General features: G+C 43.2%; 1 protein-coding gene across 2 annotated transcripts in view; it reads right to left on the bottom strand.

The window, feature by feature from the left end:
* LOC103356674 (storkhead-box protein 2-like) overlaps positions 1–6,317 on the bottom strand; it is a 92,191-nt gene that overhangs the window by 32,194 nt on the left and 53,680 nt on the right. Inside the window, exon 1 of one of the 2 annotated variants that reach the window (XM_008280916.1) lies at positions 3,393–3,520. The exons of the other annotated variant lie outside the window; for it this stretch is intronic. The gene's annotated coding sequence lies outside the window, so the exon portion shown is untranslated. Of the gene's footprint in view, positions 1–3,392; positions 3,521–6,317 lie in introns of those variants that run through there. 2 annotated transcript variants of the gene reach the window in all.

Raw genomic sequence — 6,317 nt, 5'->3', positions numbered from 1 at the left:
TATATATATAAACATATAAACATGTCCAGAGCTACTGTATTCACGCGATTCACACATATTCGGACGCACTTATGCACTCAGTTTGCTTGCTCTGTTCACGTGAGAAAATTCGCACCACTCGTGCGTCCACCAGGAATTTCTGCTCGTTTCCTGCCGCTTTCCAGTATGGCATCATCAAACATGGCTGTGCTCGACAACATTGCTGCTGTATGTGCTGTGGAAGGCCCAGAAACGATGGGGATCCAGACGCTGTCGTGTCCAGGTCCATCGGATCCTCTAGAAACGCACACAGCTTGAGGAATTTCACAACCTTCTCTGGATGACGACTTCCAGCGCTATTTTGGGCTGACCCAGGCCCAGTTTGACGACCTGTTGGAGAGGATCGGTACTAGGATTTCCCTCCAGGACACCAGGATACATCGGCAGTGGATCTCAACGCTGACTGGCTATCATGGCGCAGATGCTCGCTTGAGTTCAATTTTTCAACTTGTGCGAATGAAGCGTCCAACGCGAAATCATGTCATTGGCGCATTTACGTGGCGAGATTCGCGCTATTAGCGTCACGAGTCGTGTACTCGCATCTCATCGCGTCTTCACATTGACCTTACATGGAAATCATTTGCACAAATGATATTACTTGCATCTGGTATGAACACAGCATAAGACTTCAACAGAGTTGTGACTATCGTTGCAGTCTAGGAGGAATTCTTCTACACAAGTCAAACGCCTTTCTAGTTTTGACGTCTACTTTAAGGTGCACATTTACACATCATACCACAGAACTAGCCTTCTGATTCATTACTTTCAAATGTTGTATGCAGTGAGGTTGCAGCACTGTCAGCAAGACAATCAACTTGGGTGGTAGTGAAATTAAGGTCCACCATTATACTGGCAAACTGTACTGAAGTACATAATAATGGAATCCATCCTTACATTTAGTTACAGCCTTATCGGACAAAAATCTACTGGAATTTTTGCTTTTTTTGGTTGTGAAGTGCCAGTTTGTCAATTTAAACTTTAATAAAACACAGACAACAGAATTTTAGGGAAATACAATTAAGCCTTCAGTTTATAAGTAAAATGTCAGGTTTTAATGAACCAATTAGTATGAGGGAGTGGTAAAGTCCAATGAGTCCAATGGTGGATTCAATATAGTTTTGGGGCTGTCATTCTCAACATCCACATGTATGAGAAGTCACTCACTGTAACTACCTTATCTGAGCAACAAGTCAGAGAGGAAGTTGAGAATCCAGGTAAGAAAGAGGCAGGCAGATAGAACAGGTTTTGTTTGGGCTCTGGCTGTGAGGCTGAGAGCGACGCTTTCAAATGACTTATAATTAATTAAAGTGTCAGCATCACAAGTGGGCTTGTGTGGATGTACGCTGTCACTTCTCCTGATGGGGATAGGGTTGAGGATGTGTTGATTCAGACATATTCCTCTTGCTGCCATCAGGTTTCAGGAAGACAAAATAGGTCAATATGATTACCAGTTACCAGATTAATTAGAAACAAGAGATGTATTTAATAATCAATGATCTGAAGGTTTAGGGTTAGACATGATTGTATGGTCTGACTGTCAATGCCGACTCATCCAGACTGGAACAGCCCCAGTTAAAGTGACTCACACTAGAATAGTCCAGAGTAAAAGAAGAACTTGGGATGAAATAGCAGCATCTGGGTTTCCCTTTATACACACATAACTACGACCCGCCACCGCCTGCACAGGAATGACAGGTTCATATGTAGTCACCTGGGCAAAGTCTGGCTGATCACATCATCAGGGTTATGTTTCTTAGAATAACCCACTACCTCTAGGGGCAGCAGTCAAACGAGGTGCTGAAGGTGCAATGCATTATTGTCCTTGTTTTGGTAAGACTAAGTATTGTACATCAAACATGTGCTTCCTGTGCATCTCACATGGAAGACTCCTGAACAGATCATCTTCTTAGAAGGCATTAGGGCAGTGGGACTGATTACACAGGACGAATGTTACGAACCAAGACAACTGAATTAATCTCAGTAAAACTTAGAGTGTCCCTTTAACTTAAAACCTATGTTTTCATAAACAATCAAGGAAAAACAATGAACCAATCCTTGCTTTTATTGACTCCTGCTACTGGTAGCCCTATTACTGACCTCCACTGCATCTCAACGTTGTTCATTAAGAATCAAAAGACTTCTCAAAGTCACGAAGCAGAGAGCCGGCTCTCGTTCACACAGACAACACAGTATGCTAATATCAGGTGGTCACCAGATCATTGTAAAAAATATATAAATAAAGCCTACATTTATCAAATAAATGTGTATTAGGGCTGTCAGAACTAAAAGTGTATACTTCTTCCTGCTCCTTATCTGGACTTGTTAACATTATGATTTGATTATACAATGTTATTATTATTATTATTATTCTTTTTTGCTCTTTTTTAAAATTATTTTCTTTTGTTTTTATATTTTTTTCCTTTCATTTGTTCGAAAAAAAAAATTCAATTCATTCATTCATTCAAAAGAAAATGAACGTGTTAATGTAAAGAAATGAATCTGTGGAATTAACACATTCATTTTAACGCATTAATGCATAAAAAACAAAGTTATTACTGATGATATATTAAAAATTCAAACTGGGGGGGTCACACACACAAACTAATGTCGTCTTGGGGGTTCAGAAAGTTTGAGAACCTCTGACCTAACGAACACGTCCTCAGCATGGACTGGAAGCAGCAACTGTTGAGCTCGACTGGTGCTTTTTACAGTCTCTGGTGTTTCTGATCCAGTTGTGGCATCAGAACCACTCAGCTGAAGGTACAAAAGAGCCATTTTGGAGCGGCTGCCGCTGGCTTCCAGCCCTGCTCCCACCATTAGTGCCACACTGGCCAAAAACAGAGACCAAGCTCGTCAGCAGAGGAACAAGAGGAATTACATGCGGTGGGAGAGATCAGGAGACTGTGATGGAGGGAAACATGCAGCTGTGTGAACCAGATGATGAATAAAAGCAGGACTGGAGGAGAGGGGAGATGAGGAAACCCTGGTGATCCATGTCTCTCTCACTGCAGTGGTAGTAAACAATCAGCCAGCCTCCTTTGTCCACAGCTCGAAACCACACCTCCTCCTTTTGTCATGCTCCCTCTCTCACTCCGCTCCTCTCTCCTCCATCCCTCCATATCTAAAGCTACCTAAAAACCTCTCTTATCCACCTCTCTAGCAGGATTTCTGCCTCTATCCAGTAGAAACGTCTCCCTCTCTCCTTCTCTGTGAACTTATGGCGCTGTGCTGGTAATGCTACCCAATGCTACTTAGCATCTGCTGCTAATAGGCTAGCTGTTGGAAGAGCGCGCAGACAGACAGAGGGACGGACGCGGGGACGGACACGGATACGGGGACAGACACGGCCGTACCTTAGCTGACAGCGATCCACTCGATGAGAAGAAACGTGAATCCACTTGTGAAGCTACGGCCTCTAGCTGCTGCTGTTAGCGCAGATATCCTCACACAAACACGCGCACACACACGCACACACACCGTGCTCCTCCCCCTCCCTTTACATACACAGGCGTCGACCTCGCCGTTCTCATGCGCGCGTGGACGTGAACATGCGCGCGCACACACACACATCCAGCCCCCATTCGCTCTTTTCCCACTCGCACATACAAATGAGCATTCAAGTCGAGGGCTACCCACAATGCCCCGCGCCACACAAAGACAAGGGGGTGTGACCAATCACACACGGCCTCTCTCTGCGCCCGTGTTGTCCTCCCCCCTCCCTCCCCGGATCATGCTTACAGACGCGCGCGGCGGTGGGCGGGCCGCCGACACGGCTGCCATGACAACGCATCCCCAGTTGCTCTTTGTTGCTGCTACTACACAGACACAGTTTTTCTTGCTGCTGCATGCATCTCTGCTGCTGCGCGTGCGTGTGTGCGTGCGCTGCATCGGCTTTTAATGTGACCCACTTTGAACAGTGAGACCTGAAGTAGGACACACACATGCACAACAACAATCAATCAGCCGCCACTCCAGAGTTGTGCAGTAGCTGCTCACAGACACACCAGTTGTGTTGCTTCCAAGCTCTCTGGAGCAGACCACATGCGTTATCATGTTTCGCACAAACCTGTGAAGACTACACCAGGGTTGCTTTCATTCAGCTATAACAATAAACACATGTTTAACTTGATGTACATGTTTCAAAAATCCGTGTGTTCTGTAAATCTGCTAAGCTGAACCTAAAACAGTTCGACTAAATTCATACCAAACACAAAATAAAAGCATCTTCAGCAGCAGTCTGATTCTTTTGTAAGACTAGTGTACACACAGTGTTGTGATCTCCTCCTGATTTCATATATTTCTGTGTATCTCAGGCTAAAATGTGCAGATCTTCAAACTAATTCTCAACACAAAACGTAGTACTTCAGTAAAAGTAAGGTTTGTGGCTCATCATGGTGCTGCTGAAGTGAAAGGCTAGCAGTTTGTTGAACCATTATTCAAAGCATTCTCCATTTGAAGATATCAATCCATTATCGCTACACCTTAATCCTCACTAGGGCTGCGGGGGGCGGAGTCTATCCCAGCTGACTTAGGGCGAAGGCAGGGGACACCCTGGACAGGTCACCAGTCTATCACAGGGCTACACTTAGAGACAGACAACCAAGCACACTCACATTCACATGGATTATTTAGAATCACCAATTAAAGAGAACATGTTTCTGGACTGTGGGAGGAAGCCGGAGAACCTCGGAGTCCTCGCCAACCGGTGACCTTCTAGCTGTGAGGCAACAGTGCTCACAACCGATACACCTGCAGCTGAAGATAACTGATGCAGTGCAAATCAAAACGCTACAGTCATAACAGAAGCTCCTTTAAAACAAGCACTCTTTTTTTCACATTTCAGCAGCAATATTCACCTGAAGACATCACAGAGGGCGCAAAAGAAACAGCTTGCATCACATATCTGATTCATTAAAACGTCTGTAAAAATAAAACAGAGTCTGCAACCAGGAAGATGAACCAGTCTCTGCCATATTGTGGGTCATCTAGACATCAAGTTAAATGAAGCTTGTGTTTTATTCGTTTGGAGTCTTTCTTCTGAGTTTATCATGCACCGACAGCATCAAACTGCAGCAGGGTGAATATAAGCATCTCAAAAGAGAGTTGCCCACATTTACGCACACCCAACAAGAGCAGTGACTTAATGACTTATGATTATAATACATTGACCAGGATGCAAAAGCACTCAGGATTCGTTTTATTGTCATTAAACAATGTAAAATTAAACTGCACTGACTTCCCTCCTTACATACAAACACCAGTGAATGATGAATGACGGTGTGTGCTTAACCTCACAAAGTTTAGAAGCAGTGGTTAAATTGGTTGTCACACAGCTGAATCCTCAGCTTCATACGATGAAAGTCAGATTAATTCGGTTATATGATTTTTTTTTTAAGAGGTACATTTTTCAGTTTCACAGCAACAGATCTGCAGCATGGACATTACTGTGCATATGGATGCGTCACCGAACACAACTTCTCTAATAATTAAAGTCACTTTACACGTATTATGGCCATAGGTAACCTGACAGTGGAAACATACAGGAGCTGCTATAGTTTGATAAATAATCATCCCACAACCACTTCAATATTAAAAACGAAAAAGTGAATCTCAAGTCTGGCCATGCACAGCAAATTCACCAGTGTTAAATTTCTAGTGTTAGGCCGTTTTAGAGTAAAGTGCTGATGTTCTGGTGTTGATTGTGACAGAATGAACTCTAAACATGTGACACATCATAATAGTGTTGGTGTTGAATCACGGAGTTAACAGTATTCTACACTTGTGGGTGTTACTGTGTGCATCCGGGTATTCGGGCAGGTACGTCTGCTGAGGAATATAAATCCGCCATCTTTTTTCCCTCGCATCGAGCATGAAACAGAGAAATTGGTGAGTACCACATTATAAATTCTCGACGTGTATTACTAATTTGTATTAAACTATGCTTTCGTGGGCTTGTTTCAGATTTTGGAGACACGACGAAACGTTTATTTGAGAACGGTTAGTAAGGAGTTACCACCATCGTGTATTTGCTTTTAAGCAGGTGCTCAAGTAGCTCAACTTTAAGATAGTATGGGCTAATGTTAAGCTAGTTTAACGTTATTTTCACATTATTTAGTTGTTAGTTATTGTCTCCAAATAGTGTTTCAGCTGACACTGCTGTTTCCCTGGTTTTTCTCTGTGAAATTTCGCGTCGTCTTTTCCGTTCTAAACATCATACCATTGAATATATCTTATGCTAGTGAATTAACTTAGCTAGACTTGGTCGTGTTTTTTTTATG

This window comes from Stegastes partitus, unplaced genomic scaffold, assembly GCF_000690725.1.
Source record: "Stegastes partitus isolate 25-593 unplaced genomic scaffold, Stegastes_partitus-1.0.2 Scaffold213, whole genome shotgun sequence".
In the NCBI taxonomy this organism is placed as follows: domain Eukaryota; kingdom Metazoa; phylum Chordata; class Actinopteri; family Pomacentridae; genus Stegastes; species Stegastes partitus.
The sequence above is the reverse complement of the archived record's forward strand: the minus strand, read 5'-3'. Positions and strand labels throughout refer to the sequence as shown.